Source organism: Etheostoma spectabile, chromosome 6, assembly GCF_008692095.1.
Source record: "Etheostoma spectabile isolate EspeVRDwgs_2016 chromosome 6, UIUC_Espe_1.0, whole genome shotgun sequence".
Lineage (NCBI taxonomy): Eukaryota > Metazoa > Chordata > Actinopteri > Perciformes > Percidae > Etheostoma > Etheostoma spectabile.
The window spans coordinates 28306578-28326441 of NC_045738.1; the positions used below are offsets into that span (position 1 = coordinate 28306578).

At 41.0% G+C, this 19864-nt stretch overlaps 1 long non-coding RNA gene across 1 annotated transcript; it reads right to left on the reverse strand.

Moving 5' to 3' along the window:
• Nucleotides 1-8948: 8948 nt before the first annotated feature.
• Nucleotides 8949-14144, reverse strand: LOC116691132 (uncharacterized). The gene is made up of 3 exons (XR_004332433.1): nt 14023-14144; nt 10197-10202; nt 8949-8959 (listed from the first exon to the last, which is right to left on the reverse strand). It is a non-coding gene; the product is annotated as an uncharacterized LOC116691132 (long non-coding RNA).
• Between the last annotated feature and the right edge of the window lie 5720 nt (nt 14145-19864).

Below are 19864 nucleotides of genomic sequence, written 5' to 3' on the forward strand. Positions count from 1 at the left end.
TCAGGATCTATTCATGCACAAATGGAGCGATGTCAGAGTGAGTGAGTCGGCTGCCAGTGCTGGACCAGCGTCCTGAGCGGTTGGGGGGGTACTGTGAGTGCCCAGGAGGTTAAGTGGCATCTCTCAGCAACCAATCCACAATCCGTACGGGGACTTAAACCCACGACCCTCCGGTTCCAACTCCTTACGGACTTAGACTAAGATTTAAGTTCTATAATGTAAATTTAAAATAAGAATGCTTTAGTGCACAGCATCTATCTTTCTCCTTATCATACTTTTACTGACATGGCTCGTTTATAGTAACGTTATAGTACAGTATCTAGTATAGTATAGTAGATGTCATTATGTAGCTGTCTGATTTGTCGCGTGACGTACTGCATGCTCTTCCTCACTCTCTGGTCTGGAACCCAGGGTCTCATATAGAATGTTTAGAATCAGAATTGCGTAACTTCTACAGTATACTGCATTTTACGCTGCTAAACACGTACTAAGACAACTGAACATTAGTGCAGCCAGTTTGTCACCTTACTTCCTGGTTTGGTCCCGTCGTAACTGCTTCGACCAATGGAGGGCAGCGTCAGGTCGGAATTGCAAAAACAACCTTTGGGAAAATTTCTCGGGAAAGGACAGTCTCTTCAATATTATTTGTAGCATCCAGTCAATATTGAGAAGGCCAGAACTGATGGTTTGATTACTTTTAATGGTTTCCTTGTCCTCAACCAACGTAAGAGCTGTGTACAACACAAATAAACCATGCATTACCATCATATTTCGAACGTTACACAGCTCATTAAATTACTTTCAACACGATAGCATTACCAAATTAAACATGTTACGTTACATTTCAAATATATTTCTCTTTAACTTCACAAACCTTGTTCCCCAATTGACCGAAGCTAAACCTTGTAGTTTTAACTGTTTTTCCGTGGCTTTTTACTGTTTTTAACCGCGGACCCTTTCAGACTTTTCTTTTGTCCTTTCCGTCGTTTGCGCGGTTCATTTACGTCACTAGACTTCCGGTTTCTTTGGTTGTCAAAATAAAAGCCCGATACCTTAATAATAAAACCTTATAGCGTAGCTATAATCAAAATAGTGCTTAACTACTCTACTGGCCTTTACATTATTATTATCTCTTTCTGTGTGAAAGTCACATGACACAAAGTGTAGTTACATGTTATGTTGTTCTGTATACGTTCAAAGTGCTATAAGTGACGTGCAAAGTATTGTCAAACAAAACTGAAGCTAGCTCCCCCTCCCCCTCCTCATCCCATCCCCTCCCCCTCCCTTCCTTGCATTAACCCCCAAAACTCCACTTTTGACTACTTTTAATACTTTAATAATTTCCGCTGAACAGCCTGCAGATTAAAACAACTTTAAAACGATGACTAATTACTTTCAAAATATAGAAATGTTTGGAATTGGAAGATTAACTGTTCTGCAATTTGAAGGCTGTGAGTTAAAATCCCATTTTTGCCTTTAGTTATTTTTGTTTTGTAAAGGGTTCTCTTATTGTGAAAAGCCCGTCCCTGAACTCATTAAAATGCCTCAGAGGAGGAAATCAGTCCCATCATGTTTCTGTCGTCTTTAAGGACGAAGAGTAAAAACATTGGGCGTTTCTCAATACCAAGTAAGCAAAGAACGGACTTGTGTTCTTGGGGAGACCGTACTTGCTAGCTGTACCTGGAAGACTGAACTCGCAAGTTCAGAAGAACACAAAACGCTGGTGACCGTTTTGAGACGAAGCGTTCTTCCTGTTATTGCGCAACACCCCCAGCAAAGAGGGCGCTTGCCACTTTATAGTTAGCTTTGATGTGTGTGTTCATAATAAAGCAAGGACGGTCACCCTTCACACCGCCTTGTTGTTTTGTTGTTTAGTCTTCCAGGTTTTCAATTAAAGTAAATTAAAATTAAAATTATAGATGGACTGGGTAAAGTTAGTCACTGCCATCTGTATACGTTACCGAGATGCAGAAGAGGATCCTGCGAGGGAGGAGAGCCAGGATGAGGACAGATATATATATGACAGCGGAAAAAATTGTTTAAAATATCTTACAATTGTGGACCTGGCTTTCCTCTTCCATTGTTGATGCTGCATTGGTCTGTCTAAATGTGGGGCCAGAGGGGTCTGTCTAAATATGGGGCCAGAGGGGTCTGTGAGCTGACTGACTGACCGGCTCGCGAGAGTCATTCCCGGCTGGCGTAGCAAGCTCGCCCGCCGGGATGGTGGAGCTGTCCAACTCCGAAGGCTTTTTTAATTCACCATCAATTTTCGTTGAACTGCTATATTCAAAATCTACACCGCTGATTTCTCGCTTAAAACATCTTAAAAAGAATTATTGATTTAATAATAGACGTAAATTGTGAAAATATGTGTACCGGAAACCATAAGCGCTTTACACCCGAATTGAATGCTGGGATACCTGCCGGCCAAGTTCACACAAGTCACCATCCGAGTATCCTCGGTAAAATGGGCGTGTCGAGATCACATCCGGGGATTTTAACTGTTCTTGGCGAAATGCTAACTTGTGATGGGTCAGTACACTTGGCCACCAAACATGACGTTTCACAAGGACACAAGGACACAAGTCCATAGAAGAACACATATTGAGAAACGCCCATTATTGTATCAACTCACCAAACAGGAAGTGACTCAAAACTCAGATAAAATGGCTCAGAGGAGATGGAACCTGCTCATGAAGGCCACAATGTTTTTTAAATGTTTTTTTGATCGCGTGGGATGTACGCACCTATGTCCACTTGAGGTGCTAAAGAGAAGAACTGTAGTGTGGCTGCAAAGGGTTGCACTTAATTATTTTATGTTATTAATTATGACGTCAACATTATTTTAAAGCAGTTTTTTCTAGCCTGACAAGCCAAACGTTGTTAAGATGTTGGGTCTGGGGACTCTTCATTGGCAGGGTTCAATCCGAGGGGCGGGATGAACGGTTGTCTTTCAAATTCCCTCTGCACGTAATAGGACAACCAACCACAGCAACGCAAGTTGATTCAACTTTTGCCGTGTCCGGTCGACAAAACTCCAAACACAGCTACCTATTTTAAGAAGTGCCTAATTTTAATAAAAGCCAATTTGAAAGACCGCAGGGAATTCACCCGAAACCATCGCAACTCTGCTGTCATGACGTTAAGCCCGCCCACCAACTCTACACACGATGTGATTGGCCTGACCAGAAGTACTTTTCTCCAGCTCCCAAGTTAAATTCCATTTTTTGCCGTCAGGGTGCGTCTAGATTTCTAGGCTTGTTTTTTATGACGCTCAGCACAAGTTTCTAAATAATGAATTTTAATTGGAAGCAGTCTATATTTTGTGCCTGCACCAAATATTGTTATAGTCAGAACGTAATGATGCACTAGTTTATTTTATTTTTTTCCTCCGGGGGGCTAACTATCTTAGCCTGTACCTGTGCACGGCCCTGCTATGGAGTTAAAGGGATGGATCAGGATATGCACATTTCCGTTGCAGTGACTGAGCCCCTCAGACCTGTTCTTCAAGTCTTGCCTACCACTCTTTGTGTTGCTGCGAAGGCCAGGAATAGAGATTCCCTTTGCTTTAACTGCCAACAGGGAGCCGCGGAAAAAAATTACATCATTTCACAAACAAACAAAAGTTTAAGTAACACCTCTTTTTTTTTTTTTACATTACATGCCTAGATTTCACAGCATGTGTGCCACATAAGGACTCTTGTCACAGCCGTTAGCATGGCTGCAGACTGTAAGTCTTGATCTGCCAGTCATAATAAACTTCATACTCACTGACTGGAGGCAGTTTTTTCTTTGGGAAATTGAAGTAGTATTGAAATATGAACAGACAAAAACAATACAGCCGAATAGCAGGGTGCATCAAATAATACACACAATAAATACACTTAGAAAATCACACTTTAAAACCTGCTAACTCACTCTGACGTCTCTCCATTTAGCGCATGTAAAGGTACTGAGCATGTGTGTGTAATTCAGGCCTGTGTGTAATAACAATAGAATGTAAATTGTAATTTCCCCTGGTGGGACTAAAAAAAGATTTGTGATAAATTAATTAATTCAGAGAGCAACTGTAATGCTCACGGTCCCCCACTTGGTGGCAGCATTGTGACTTGACAGAACATGCTTGCTAGTGAGCATGAACACAATATGCCATCAGGATCATACTGATGAGAATTGATCCCTTATTCTGTGTTGTTTGAGATGCTTGGGAGTAACAACACACACTGTGCTTTATTGGAATTATTACTAGCTCCTCCAACATGTCTTTGTTTATCTATCTGTTGGTTTCATTGTTGTCCTGGAAATCTCTTCAATCATGTCTGTGTGGTCACTTGTTTTTGTTTGTTTGTTCGGATGAACTTCAATCTGAATATCTTTGGTACAGGATTTTTTTTTTTTTTTGGGGGGGGGGGGGGAGTCCTATTGGCAAGGAAAGACAGAAATGTCTTGATGAAATGTGTCATTTCCATTCCCCTTGGGAAAGCACTGGGGAAATGAGCACAAAGATGTTCAGTTCAATTGTATTTATAGTATCAATTCATAACAAGAGTTATCTCAAGACACTTTACAGATAGAGTAGGTCTAGACCACATTCCAGAATTTACAAGGACCCAACAGTTATGGTTATATGGTGATATAGTTTCTTATAGCCCCGGTAAAAGCACTACACCACAACTTCTATTTAGACAATAATGCAGAACCGATGGAGAAAGTTCCCAAACGGTTTTCAAACCTCCAACAGTGCTTGTTCAGTTATTTCCCTTTGACTTGTTTTTGAAAAGTGGTCTTCTCTTTCTCCAAGATTAAAATTCAATGAGGAAAAAACCCAATGGAGTGTAATAAGAAAAACAAGAAATAGCCCAGCATAGCCAGCCGGGGGATGTAGAACGCCATTTGTGTTTCATTATTAATGGTGAAGCCATACACTTTTTTTGTTTTTTTTAAAGACATGTCCTTTTCCCATGTTGCTGGGAATTATGCACTGCCTGTAGTGGAGTTGCCATGCTTCGCTGCTTACTAAATGGACAACTCCCCCCATAGCCGAGCACCGTTCTCGAGCACATCGTGCCATGGCCCATTTTGATGACATCATCATCACTGTCACTCTCTTCGTGGACGGACCCCTCCGGGTAAAAGGGTGTCACGGACCGCCGCACACCCACATTTGCTCGTCCGTTGCCCAACACAGAAGTATCCCCCCTCAGAAGTCCCTGCGGTGTTGCTGCAGCAGCAGATTGCACTTGATGACTTCATCTTAATCACATTCACTTAATTTCTTTTCTTTTTTTTTTTATCTCCACGGCGCCATGCCACATGGCTGCTAAACATTCCACAAGTGGCTGCACACAAGCCTCTCGGAGCATGTGCATCTGCGCACGCAGCACACACGCACAACAAACACACACACACACACACACACACACACACACACACACACACACACACAGCTTTTGTTCAATTTAAAAGAAAACTTCCTGCCTTTTTTTTTAAATGGCTGAGGCTTCAGATCTCAGCAAGAACCACAGCAATCACCGTTGGTACAAGCAAACAGAAAACATGTGATGTGAACACTTGATGTGAAGATGTATCCATGCATTCTAATGTGAGACATTATAGATAAATTGTTAAATGTTTGTTCTGAAGCATAGTAAATTGGAAATGGGTTTGTCATGTAGTTTAAGTTGGCGCAGCCTTCAAAGAATCACTAATACATTTTTAAACTGTGAAGTGACAAAAAGTTTGCGATTCCCTTAAATCTGCTTTAAGATGAAAGACATGGTTCACTCACCTTCGCAATCATGAATAGGAACTATATTCCATAAAGATCCAAAACCCAAAGACTTATCAATAATGAAATAAAACAAAACAAGAAAATAAATACTTCAAAATAATAGAGACAAAAGAAAAAGTAATTTAACACCATTTTTAATTTAAATAAGCAACAAAATAATTCTTTTCAGTTGAAACTCACTCAATTGACCTAAAATGTTGAGTGATGGATGAGTGATCAAGATGAGGACGATATGTAGCTCAGTGTAGATTCTGTCAGGAAGACCTAACTTTTAATTATGCAGTATAAATTAGTTCAGCTGTTATCTAAATAAATGTAGCACGTCTTAACTCTTAATCATAAATGGAATCAGCTGTTGGAGGCGTTCCCCTTCTCGATGAACCAATCAAAATCCTACAACAAAATGCAAGGGCCAATCACAGAGTCCCCACCCTTCTTTTAAATAATCGTTTCTCTCTTTGCTTTTTAGCTGTCGTTGCAGTCAAAGGGTGCAACCCTCCAGCTCCCCTTCCTCCTCCAATCAAATTGTTGGGTTTCTGTAAATAACCTCACAGAGAACGTTCTAGACCTGTGAGATAACTGTTGTTGTGATTTGGCGCTGTGTAAAGAAAATTGAATTGAAAATCTACTCCAGCTGACCGGTCCGGAGCCTCCTTTGGTCTAGTTTTCGGGCTCCTATGTTGCCACCACCGGAGTCTAGATTCCATCGGAGGGGTCTGATGGTTCTCTACCCCTACATAGATATACAAAATATTTGCATTGTGATGGAGTCTCATCCCCAAAGACTTAGAACATTTTTCTTTGAGCTGTACAATAAACCTTATTTCTCATCTGTAAACCTGTCTCTCCTGTAATTCTGTGTAGGGAAAACCAACTACCCGAGGTTATGAACAGAGCCCTGAACGCACCGTACAGCAGCTTTTATTCTCTCGAAGTGAGCTGGCTCTCTTCACATGCTCTTTGAACACTTTTGACCTTGCTCTGAGACTCCAGACACACACTCCAAGAAACATGGTTTTCTCAGACATGGCAGCGGGCCAAAATAAATAACCTGCCCTCAGAGTGTCGGCAGAACCGCAAGAAATCCAAAACCCAAGACCCGGCCCCAGCGGCACTCACTCACAGGGCCATCAGCGAATGACTTGCTGAAATTTTAATTGTCCGAATGCATCATGTGGTTTGGAAACCAAATCAAATCAGGACGGATCATCCTTCCTCTCTGACACCCTTCCAAAGGAGAGGAGCATTTTTGATTAGGGTTTCATTTATTTATTTTAGGTGGCTCTGATTTCAAGGTTGGGTTACACCAACTTGGGGGACAAACAGATGACATTGTATGGATAGGTAATTCAAGAGTCTGCATGCGTCGATCCTCACAGATAAGCGGGAGATAAGAGACAGGTGTCTTGTAGAATAGAGGACATCCATCTAGAAATTCAATCGCCACAGCTCGGTCAAAAATGGTTTCCATGAAATAAAGGGGTGGATATCATAATACCGTCCCTCATTTACAGTGAGGAGATGAGAATTTCACACATACCTCGTCAATCAGAAAATTATTTCTTATTTCCTCCACTTTTTATTCAACTTGACATAAAATGGATGCGGTCAATGACACTGACTTTATTAAACATTTTATAGATTTTCCAGTTTTGATGTGGTATGTTGGAAGTGAATGTGTGTGAGTGGTTGGCTGTCCTCGCTACACGGCTGCAGACGTCCCCCCCCCCCCCCCGGTGTCTCTCACCCTCATATCATGTCACCACTCTAAGACAGGTATTACAGCTCTAAATGTGATCAAAGAAATGCTACATGTGGACAGTACACAGGACAGCTCTTGTAAGCTGTAACTGTGTGTGTGTGTGTGTGTGTGTGTGTGTGTGTGTGTGTGTGTGGTGGAAGAAGTGTTCAGATCCTTAAGTAAAACTACTGCCACACAGCAAAAATGAAGCCCTCCACTAAAAATGTCACTTATGTACTTAAAGTATTAAAAGTAAAAGTACTCCATACAGAAAGAGAAAACCTTTGGGGAAACTGGAAAACTAAAAAAAGGGCTGAAAGCGGAAAACCCCCCCCATCAAAAACAAATTCTGTAAACTACATGTCTTTTGTATGCAACATTTTTAATTAGTAAAGTAACTAAAGCCGTCAGATTATATAATTAATATTTCTCTTGTAGAGAGATGTAGTGGAGTAGATGTAGAATGTAAAAGACTCAGTACCTCAAATTTGTCCTTATGTACAGTACTTGAGTAAATGTACTTGGTTGCATTCCACCACTGGTGTGTGCGTGTGTTTGTGTGCGTGTGTGTGTGTGTGTGTGTGTGTGTGCGCATGCGTGCATGCTTATGGGTGAATGTTACCATTAGTGATGTGGAAGTGAAAACTAAGATTAGACAATGCCTTTTTTTTATCATTGCAAAAATGATTAATTCACCAAACTTTTCTGAATTTTGCAGGATAATGTTAATGAAAAAATAAACCAAATCCTAAGCGGGATGGATAAGCACATACGAAGCTGGGTCCAGACTAGTTTAATGATTGAGCTAGACACATTGTTTTGAGAGGGTGGAGGAAGGAAGAAAGGAAGGAGTGCGTCAATCCAAGAGTGGGTCTATGAGATGGCTCCGGTGGCGCTGTTTGAAAAAAAAAAAAAAAGAAGCTACATGAAGAGTTTGCCGGATTGATTGTCTATAAAGACATGTACAATGTGCTTATTGCTTTGTCACATACACATTTATTTGGTTTACGGCTGATTATTTAGTTATTTTATTGTATTGTATTGAATAGTTATGGATGTCATGTAAGCTTTTCCTAATTTTTCTTTGAGTAAGTGGTGATGACGAATGGGGGTGTTCGGGGGAAGGGGATGTGTTCATTTTGTCAATCACAAAAAAACTAAACCAGCATGCAGTTTTCATGATTCATATTCTAACTGTGCAAATGCAGTTTGTCTCCTCTTGTCCCCCCCCCCTTTCTCAAAAGTAAAAGCTTGCAGTCATCGCCAGGTTGCTGAAGGTGCATTTTTAAACACACTGGAAGTCCGTGTGAGTGATGGGACGGCACGATGGTGAGCAAATATTGGAAAAAGGGTGATGAACATCTCTGACATTCAAGATAAGGACGTATGGTCGAAAAAAAAAAAAAAAAAAAATCAATGATATTCTACTCAGCAGCCAATGAGGGACAAATGGAGTGAGACCTTCTGCAGAGTCACTTGATCTTTTTGGAGCAGATACAGAACAGACTGATTTCTCTCCAGTCCTTTGAATGGTACCAGCTAAAAAATACTCCACGCCTTAAATGAAGGTCAAAGAATAAGCTCAATGATTAAAATGAAACTCAACATTATGATAATTAAATGCATCTTATCAACTGATAATACAACCGTTATGAAGAAAGAATAGTGTGGCGGAATTTAACGTGCCAGCCTTTCAGGTTATTATTAATTGTCCCGGCCATTAATAATTGGATAGTAAATATTCATTACAAGCCTCCATATCATGCCATAAAAGCTATGTCTGGCCAATTAAAAATGCATAAGGAGTAATGGGGCTTTATGAATAACTTAGCAGAGGCCTCTCAAACGCTAGAGCATTGGAAAAGCAACAACGACCTACACACTATGACAGGGTTCTATACAAGGTATTGTGGGTAAAACTAAGAATCTCAATCTGGCCCGGGCAGTATATGAATCATGAAGGTCTACACAAACCAAACAACATGTTAACATTAATACTGCAGTCAGGAATTGCATTCTCAATATATGCAGTGCAAAATGAGATACTATGCACTGTATTTCCAAGGTTTTATTTATTTTTTTAAATTTTTGTTTTACAAATAATGTAACTGAATTATATTTGCTGTGTAGCATTTTTAAATGTATTTGTCATGCTTTCTGATTGTTAAGCCATGTGTTCTGCAGTTGCCCAGTAGATGTCAGGTTTGTATAAGAAACCGTGTTAGTGGCGCCTACTGATACATCCACAGTCACATCCCGTTGCACGCACACCAGTGTCCAAAATATAGAAATATGGTGCAAAATGTGAGCGCTTGTAGACACGATGTGAGTACTTGTAGAATATGATGTGAGAACCTAATTTGTATGGTAACGTTGTCACTTGTACAAATATTTAAACACATGTGAGCTGATTTTGAAGTCCCAGAAAGAAAGAAAAGAGATTTGAACTACATTCCAACAGTTGACATTTTCCCAAATACTTCTACACAAGTCACAGACATAAATGATCAAGTCTATCTTTAAGTCTCTATCTTTCCGCACCATACCTTCATATCACACTGGCATGGAATTTTCACACCTCATGTAAAAACTAAGGTGATAATTCACCGAAGTGCATCGCGTAACAAATGTTATACACAGTCTTTCCTTTATCTCTATCTGTACACAAAGCTCCAGCTGCAGGATGGCTTAACTGTGTCAACCGTGGACACTAGCATACATCTCAAAAGACCCTACTGCAGGGCGTAGCACCTTATCTGGAGCCTCTACATAGACAGTCTCTCTGGGCCCCTCCCTGCATCCACAACCAATTCATTCCTCACATAAGAGGCCCTGTATAACTGGTCCCCTTTCCCCCCAGTCCTACACCCTTGCTACTGTATGTACTGTATATTGCCACTTGCTAAACCAAATTCAAGTTGTAATCATTCTACATGAATGAATGAATGTGTAAATTGCTAGCTGTATTCTGAACTACATTGACCTAAAACATGTGCATGAGCAACAGTTGGCAGTTTTCTGACACTTGTTTTGATTACAATTTTTCTGTTAGTGATAGGAGTTATGATTTGTCCCATATGACAGGGGTCTTCAATGTTTTTTTAAGCCAAGGACCCCATAACTGAAAGAGAGTAGGATCAGGGACCCCCTACTACACACAGTGCAGTGTAGACAATTATGTTGCATATTACTTTGGGCCTACAATGATGTGTGGACGGCCTAAAGCCTTTACACATACCTGTTAAGTGCATGGAAAACACTATGAAAATAATAATTGTTGGCATGATCACGCTTCATTGCCAAACATACACAGTGAATCCTTAGTATTAACTGGATCTGAGGATGGCTACCTTAGTGACTACCTAAAAGTTTTTTTTTCCAGAAATAGGTTGTTGTATTAATGATATGTTGGATTCATGTTAAGACATCATAGTTATATAATAATAATTTGGTGGCCCTCAAGCAGTTACTCTGAGGACCCCCCTACAGGTCCCGGACCCCCTGTTGAAGATCTCTGCCATAGGAATTGGAGGATGTGTAACTTCCCACAAGCTTCATACAAGATCTTGCCTAAAAAGAAACTGTTGGATTCATCCCTGAAAGGGGGGGGGGGGGGGGGGGGGGGGGGGGGGGGGGGGGGGGGGGGGGATACTGCCACCGGTTGAATATCCTCATAGTTGTAGTAGTGGTAAGAGATGAGTTCAAAGTGGACTGCGCTGCTCTGTTACACGTACATGTATGTGAACGTGATGGTCCTCGCTCTACTGTGCATGTTGAAGCAATGAATTATACCTACTCTAGCTCGATTGGCTTGTTTGTTGACAGAAACTTCAAAATCAGCTGAGGTTGTGTGATGGCATTGTTTAATTCTGGCAGGAGCACACATGGACTAACTAGTGGTGCTTAAGTCAAGCCTTTGCATTCAGGTCTTTGTTTGGATGCACCGACCACCCTTTATCTCCGTAATATGTACCGTTTATCCCAGAAAGCCTTTTGACAAACATGTTTTCTTGACAGGGATTTATTTATTTTCAGAACACTCAGCTGTCATGTGCACATGTGCCTTCACATTATTTTGAAAAGGCATCGCTTGACCACCTTGACTTGAGTGCTAAGCCTGATGACTATAGGTGCTTCTCACTTCCCTTAAATTGCATCCCCGGCTCCCTCCACTTGCTCCCCTTCCTCCGCTTTCTTGGATCCCCATGTTTTATCCACAATCTGGACCCAAGGTCTGGCAATGCTAGCAACCCGGGTTCTCCTGTGATCATAAAAAAACAAAACACACACCTGGCATTTTGCACTTGATCATCTCGTTGTGAGTTACCAGCTACTACAGTACATATACCGATTTATTGGCAGAAGTTGTATATTGGTTACTAAAAATGAATACAGTAAAAAGTGGCGAACCGCTAGTTTTGATGTAGGCAGCCCAGTCCACAACTGAGGGACCGGGACACAAAAGTCATCCTTGATTTTAGGATTTGACTTAGGAATGTAATGACCTTTTGTAGGGTTTCTCAGATTGTATTCAGGCTCATAGGAGGAAGCTATGTATTGAGACTAACGCTCTGAAAGCCATAAAAGTGATCATTGCATTTTTTAAATCCACTCTAAGACAGAGTGGGAGCCAGTTAAGTGAATTTAAAGCCGTTTTTCTCACCTGTTGGATCTGGTTATGAGTCAGGCTGCGGATTTTTGAATCAGCTGACATTCATAAGTTGAAGAAACATGACTGGACAACACAATTAGTATTTGCTGGTAGAAGTTGAGGTGGTTATCAAAGGATGGAAGTCAGTCTCTTAAAAAGTGGAGGTGATTGCCTTTTCCTTAGCCACAACAGTATACATCCCTTCGGGAGTGAAGCTTTACTCTAGGAATTAATTCCAAAATCTTACAATACTGATTAGTTAATGCCCTTGATAGGCTGCACCGACATTGAGCCATCCCCCAGCGGTATCTCAGCACAGTTCACCCTATTGTTTGTATGAATAAAAGCCAGAAGTGTAAATAGAGATTGAGTATTTTCTCAGGCTTGTGCCCAGTACAAACTAGGATTTTCTCAGTCCAGACATTGAATAAGTATTGTGACTGATGTTGACTCAGAGTACATGAAGTTTTAGAACAAACACAATAAAGTAACAGCATTATAACACATAGTGATCAGTTGGCAGCATATGCATGCTCTTTGTGTTGGCTGATTTTCCCATTCACAGTAAAACTAACAGAGAAAATAATACACCCACTTTAAAATTGAATGTGATTCGATGCAGTAACAGTGTTGGGAGTAACGCGTTACAAAAGTAACAAGCAATTACAGTATTCCTTTTTGCTGTAACGCGGTAATATAAGCATTACTGATTAAATTTCGGATATATCATGCCTGTTACAATCTCAATAACATGAGTTACAACGCATTTTAACGCAACATTAAATGGTGTTTTTTTTTATTTTGGAATTCACCAACACCATAATGTTTCTTCACAGGAAAAAAAAAGCCATGAGTATTTTTTCCTGTTGCTCTATCCGATGGTTGAGATGACTGCAGAGACAGATAAATTTGCGAGACGGAGTTAAAAGCGTTTTGCGAGCTGTCCCCTCACTGTTTCCGTGGTCAGAGCCGGAACCAGAGAAGAAAAGGACAACGTCTGTGTCCCAACAGGGGACGGTACGTCAACACGGACAGCCGTGTGTCCGAGCTGTATATGGGGATGTGTACTTAATCCTTTCAATAAAGGGCGATAATTAAAATCTCAACAAACGGCATGTCTTCAGAGTAAATGTCATGTATGTGGGATTTGAGAGCAGTCATGGGACAAGTGTTGGCTGAGACTCTTGACCAAACCGTGGCGTGATACCTTGGAACAGGTGTTGCATCTACTTGGCTATGCAGTTAGTTTGGCGTGGCGGCTGAAAATAAACATTGACTGATCCAGAAACTTATTACCAGTAACTGTCCATTCTTGGACTGTTTTGTTGAAACAATGTCCAATTGGACATAACTTGACTGTAATTGTTTTTTCCTTTCCATTCTCTTCATGGTTCTGAGCTTTTTTCAACTTCCAGGTGTTACCAGGGCTCAGCAGAGATGTTATAGCTGCGCTGCACACTGCGGACAGTCATGGAGCAAACGATCGGACATATATATCACTTGACTGTGTGTCAGGATGATTACTGGATAAAGATCACAATATGACACTTTTCCTTTTCTGTGCTGGCTCAGTGAACAGAAGGAAAGCTCCTGCAGCTCAGCATGCCCCTGTCTAGGATATTGATCTCAAAGATCTTAGACCTAAGACCTCTCAAGCCTGTTAGGGGGAAAAATCATTTTGCCTTTTTCATTTCCAGAACATCACACTAATTCTCATTTTGGGTAGCACAAGGGCTGGACTGGGGTGAAAAAAAAAAAAAATCAGCTTTGGACTTTTGAGACTTTGGCCAGCACACCACAATTGGCTGGACACCACCTGTCCTTGCACTCCCCTTCAACACATGTAAGCAGGGTCTAAAATTAGTACCATTTACCAGACAAATCCTGGTAAAATGTGCAAGTAGCTGGTAGATTTGCTTAACTCACCAGCCAAAAATAAGTAACATTTTCACATTTACTTGTATTTGGCTGGTGGACAAAAAGTTACTTTTAAACCCTGCATTCCAGGCCCTAATACTGCTACTTGGTAATAATAAAGGACAATAGCATGATAATGTATTCACTGATTCAAAAATGCTGCCTGGCTCATGGTGGCAAGAAGGCTAAAGGTTGAGGGTGGAGCACACTGTTTTGTATATTAAAAAAGTGACAAGTCTAGTCAAGCTAAGGCTGCATTTTGTGTTATTGTGGAATGTTAATAAATCAGACCGCTATAGTACTAGGTTTTCAAGTGTCTTAGCTTGCTAATACATAGTATCACTTTGCCAGACCCTCCTCCAGAGCACGCTGAATGAGGGTCTGGCTACCCCACATAGTATTTGGGGATGGGAGGAATACATGCTCTGGTTTATTAGAATTTCATTAAACCAATCACAATCGTCTTGGGCGGTGCCAAGCAGAGAAAAACGCAGCCCTGCCGCTGCAAAATAGGCTCAGAAGGAACTTGTTTTGGTTGAATTAACAACCGACAGAAAACTCTATAGGACAGATAGTCTAGCTAGCTGTCTGGATTTCCCCTGCAGAGATCTATGTAAAGGTCAGTCATAGTCCTCAACACAAAGCAAGCCAAAGGCAAAGTATATCCGGCCTAAATTAGGTAAATCCGGCGCATTTTCCGGTGGCAATGGATCATTCTCGGAAGTCAACAAATACTGTGAAAACCCAATCCAACTGACTTCTCTACTCTGTCTGTTGCAATCAGTCCCAAGCCCATTTGTTGTTACTCAAGACGTTAGTCTTTAAAAATGGATCCCAAATGTATACCTTAATTTTAAAAAAAATGCTGTTTTTCTCAAAACAGCTGGGCACTGTAGTTTTAAGCAAACATTATATAAACAAGAGTAAATAATGCATTTGTTGGCACTATTTTCAGCTGCGGATTAATATACATGTGGTGACATAATGAGTGTTTACAATGCCAGCACAGTGTATGTGGGATCATTTTGAAATAAACTAATGTGTCTATGTTAAGGGTTGCAGTTTTGTGAGACAACAATAACGCTCTATGGCAGAGAGGACCAATTGTTGTTGCCATGGGATTTATGGACATTTTGAAAAATACAGATTATCACCATGTTTTTAAAATCCCTGCACACCTTTTGGTAACAAAAAAAAAGACGAGTGTAAATATTCCTATGAATAGATTTGTAAGGAAGTTATACTTATGAGTTCGCTCTGAGGACGTGCTTCCTACATCAACCACACATTATGATTCTGTTTTGGTAATACGGGAAACAAATGTTGCACACCCTACAGAGGTGTTATATTTCTCTTTTCTTTCAAAGTCCTTTTTCTTGGCGGTGCTAAAGACGGAGCAGGCACTCTGACCCTTAATCTTTTTTTATTCTTTTCTAGAATGGCCAGGAGCAAATCAATAGTGCAAACAAAATAATTTGTATATACGTAGTTATTAGGTCATAAGCTACAGTATGTCACACTTCATTTCAGCAACAGCTGAGACCTCCAGTGGGGCCGGCTCTCCCCCAGCGTTGTCCCCACAGGGACATTATGAGAATCATAAATAATACGTGCTAATGAGATATGAATTGATTACGTGGGGAAAAGCTTGACGCTCTCAATCCATCACGCTAAATGATGTTTAACAATAGATTACCAGCCAATAATTCCTCCAATATGAGATTAAATAAAATAGCAGGGCAGTTTTCACCAGACTACCGCCTCCTCCCTCTCCTCCCATTTTCCAGCGGGTGGAAATAAATCTGCTCAATTACTGTACCATCAATCCGTTTTTCACCGCTAAGGACATTATTATTTCATTTAGAGCTTGTTCATGCATCATAGATTATTTCATTTTGCTCAGTCAATACGGAGAAGTGCAGTATTTTATGTCATCCACTGGGGCTTATGGTGAAGTGGGGTTTTAATGGAGTATACATGGCTCAAGAAGAGGGGGCTTGCTGTAAATGGGAGAAACGTGGTTATCACCTGGGTGCAGTTAGAAAAACCCAGATGTATATACGTATGCTCCTGTATTATACTCATGCTCATAGTTTTCTCGGAGATGTATACATTTGCTTCATGCTGTCATGCTATCCTCGGGCACCTGACAGACAATGAGAGAATGGTTCTCCTTCAAACCTGTGATCAATTGAAACCACATTAGCTGTGCCTATAAGATGATTTGGAACATCACTTCAATCCCAAAGAACAATGAAAATTGGATAACACACATGCTCACTGGGCTCTAACTTAGCTGCAAATCATGTTATGGTTTTCAGTGAAGCCAAAGTTGTGATTGGTTATTTCTTCTTTAACTGCATCAAGTTGTACCTCTGAGGGTTTACTTGTGATGATCTGTGATAATGTGTGTTCTTATCGCTTTTCTATGGCTCAAAGAAACACAGGCCTGGAAACAAACAAACGCAGAGAGCGGGAGTAATTGGAATGAAATTCCAAATACAAGGTTTTAAACATTGGTTGAGCTCATGTCAAAGGTTTCAAAATGCTGCATTTTCACTTAGTAGGTTGGCAGTTGACTTATTTTTGAGCATTCAGAATGCAGAGAAAGAGATTTCAAAGAAGTGAGAATGGCATCAGCTACATGTTTATATCAGGAGTGTAAAGCCAAGAATGGTTCGCTGATCCGGCGACTCTTCTCTTTGGTGACATGTCTCTGTAACTGCTCCTTTCCCATCAGGCAACAGACGATTAAACTGCTGTGTTACTCTGAAATTGGCTTTCAGACGTTCTGCATTATAAAGTATCTCCTAATGAGTTTAATCAAAAACTTTGGTTCTAATTACCGATCTTAATTCGTTCAGACAGCAATGTCGGTCAATTGGTTGGTCCACCAATGTGTTCCAGACTGAAACATCTCAACACCTACAGTATTACATAGCTTGCTATGGCATTTTGTACAAACATGTGTGGTCTCCAGGGGTTGAATCTTGCTAACCAGCAGGTGGACATTTTCGGCTTTGTCTTGACAACTAATTTATGGATTGCTCTAAAACTTGGTGCAGACATCGGAGGTCCCCTTAAAGATGAATTATCATGACTTTGGTGAACCTCTGACTTTTTTCCCCCATGCCACCATGACGTTCACATTGTTAGTTTTTACTGAAGTGTCTCAACAACAATTGGATGGATTGCCACAACATTTGGTACGGACAATCATGTTCCCCTCATTTGGTACAGGATCCCTCAGGATCCATCCATCCATTCATACATTCATTATCAGCAACTGCCTATCCTATTCAGGGTTGCGGGGGCACCTGCCATTGGGGGAAGACGGGGTACACCATAGTATCACAAGGCTGACAACAAGCCTTTGACTGATGCACTGCGAACCCAAAATTATCTAGACATCACATTATTATGTGAGAATGCAAATGTTTGAATCTGTTCAATCAGACATCTAATGGTGCTTACACTGCCAGCGCCCTAGTAAGAAATTTGTGTAATCTCCGGTTGGGCCCAAAGTTTGAGAATTCATAGTGGGCAAATAAAAAAAAACGGAGAAAAAAACATCCAAGGGTGAAGAAGGAGGGTGATTTACATGTAGACGACGAGATTTGGAAACTTCTGTTGGTAAGAGACCGATCTTTGACAAATTCAAAGAACAGCAAGAGATTTGGTTCTTTATGACCACATTATAAACCAGCTTTGTGATGCAACGTAATCCGCATCATGTCCTCTTTCTAACATGGCACCACTCCTCCACACTCCTCTGATACCAACAATCACCTGTTGTGTACTACATGTATGTCAAGACCTGATTCTTTTTGTTCAGAGTTCATATGTAAAAAGGGCTACAAAGAAACAACCCATTCACACCAATGGCAATTTAGAGTCAACAATTAAACTAACCTGCATGCCATTGGACCCTAGACTGTGGGAGGAAGCTGTGGGAATCTAGAGAAAGCCCACGCTAACTCGGCAAAAACATGCCAACTACACGCAGAAGGGACAGAAACCTCTTGCAGTGAGGTGACAGTGCTAACCACTGCACCACCATGCCACCCTTCCCTCCGAATAAACTGTAATGACTTTGGTGATCCCTCTACTTACTTTTCATGGTGGCTAAGTTGTTAGCACCACTGCCTCACTCTGGTTTGAATCCAGGTCGTTCCGGGCCTTTCTGTGTGGAGTTTGAGTGGGTTTCCTTCTGGTGCTCCGGTTTCTTCCCACCATAAAAGACATGCATCCTAGGTAGGACTACACTTAAAAAATGTGTACAGCACTGTGATTTATCACCAAAAACCTTCATTAGACCTTCCCATCAGCCTATTGTAAACTATATACACGCAACACATCAGCATGTTAGCGTGGTCATTGTGAGCATGATAATGTGCTGATGTTAGCATTTTAGGCGGATAGTTGTTGGGTCAAGGGTATTACAGACCAGTTAGCCGATTATCATCAACAGCAGCAGCTAGACTTAGACTTAGACTTAGACTTAGACTTCTCTTTATTTATCCTTTTGGGATGACTCCACAAGGAAATGAAAATTCCAGCACCAGTTTTAGCAAGAAAGACAAATTAAAAATAGATTAAAAGAAAGAAAAGACAGTAAAGACAACAAAATAACAATAATGTAATACCAACATAAGAACATTTGTCAAATAAAACAACAAAGACCATAAATTATTATTAAAGTGTCAGTGTTGAGTCCAGTATTGAAGTGATAAAGTGAAGTGAAGTGAAGCTACACAGTGTTTTAGATTGTAAGAGGCAATGGGTCGTACTCATGATTCAGAAGCAAGATATGTTGCATGCTTCAGTGGAAACACGTTTTATAATCTATCCATAGTGATCTGTAGAATTTAATCCACCTTTCCCACTACAGTTTATCTCAAGCGTCAACTCTTCTTTGATTCTTACATCTTTTATCTGTAAGTCCTAACCATCATGCCTGAGTCCCTTTATACCATGGCTTTGTATCATCCCTCCTCATCCCTTTCTATCCTGTCTTCCCAATGCCCATTCAATCCACTTCTCTCTCTGTCTCTTTGCTCCCTGCGTGGCCTCCTGTGGGTGAGGAGTTGAGTGGGCTTGTCTCGGGGCTGAAGTCGGGGCTGGATTGGGAAGAAGTGGCTGTCACAGTGTCTGATTAATGACCCGTCGGTGGTGTGTCCAGCCACATTAGGGCTCCATGTATCTACCAGCGTCCACACGGGGTGAGAGGCTTTGTTCTGGGAGGAAATGGTGTCAGCTGCCCACAGCCGTTTGCCTATAAAAAGAAAAAGATTTACTGTCATCAAAGGGCAGATTCAAGCCCACAATGGCGACATTGATTTTTTATCTAAACCAAAAAAAATTCACATTTTGGGAAAAGCCATTGCAGGACTAGAGAGAGATATGATCAGTGTATTTGGAAAGGATAATATGGAATCTTCTCCCAAAATGAACTTTGAAAGAGGTAAATTGTAAATATTGATTTCTGAAATGAAGTGTCAATCTTGGTTGGGCCAAGATTATTCCTATCATCTGGCTGAACCCCACAGCAAACGATGAATTCAAAACTGCTGACAAAGTGGAGTGTATAGGATTTCTGTTAAGAGCAGTCGGCAGCGCTTTACCGCTTGGCCGGCCTGAGCCCCTGCCGGTAATGGCTGTTCAATTTTATCAGATAACGGAGGAGATCTCATCAGAGGCGAAAAATGAAATGAACTGTGACTCCGAATCAGGATCCCTGCTCTTATCCCAGCAAAAATCATCC